The sequence below is a fragment of the Arachis ipaensis genome, chromosome B06, assembly GCF_000816755.2.
Source record: "Arachis ipaensis cultivar K30076 chromosome B06, Araip1.1, whole genome shotgun sequence".
NCBI classification, from domain to species: domain Eukaryota; kingdom Viridiplantae; phylum Streptophyta; class Magnoliopsida; order Fabales; family Fabaceae; genus Arachis; species Arachis ipaensis.
Window position 1 is genome coordinate 134,218,634 of NC_029790.2, and position 638 is coordinate 134,219,271.

Genomic DNA, 638 nt, shown 5'->3' on the forward strand with positions numbered 1-638 from the left:
AGACAAAGTTAAAATTAAAATTTGATTAAATTTAACTTGATTTGATATTTTTTAAGAGTAATGTATCTATCGTTTTTGTCCCTAAAATTTTCATCTTATTTAAGTCCCTAATATTTCAAAATCATTTTAATATTGTCTTACCGTCAACCTTTTTTAATAGATTACTAACAATATGACAACATTAAAATAATTTTAAAACGTTAAAAACTTATGTAAAAAGATTTAAACATTATAAACAATTTTAAAACTTACCTATACGTTAAAAACAAAAACGATCATTTACTCTATTCTAATTCACAAACACATACGCTCTAATTTTAGGAGTTCATCAAATTTAGATTTACTTACACATTTTTTTCCATATTCCTTCTTTCTGATGCCATTTTCTTGAATTCTATCCTCATATGCTAATCATACTTATGTGAAAATACACATTTAATACTTAGCTTGTATATATAAATTCAAATTGTTAACTTTGTACTCACAAATTGGGATATAATTCTCTTCGGCAGAAGGAGTATTCGCAGGGATGGATTTACTCACCAAAGAATAAGTTTGGAGAACATTTTCTTTCCATGGGGATGGATACGGATACCCATGTAATAAATAGTGCAGGAGTGGAGATAAAGGTACCCACC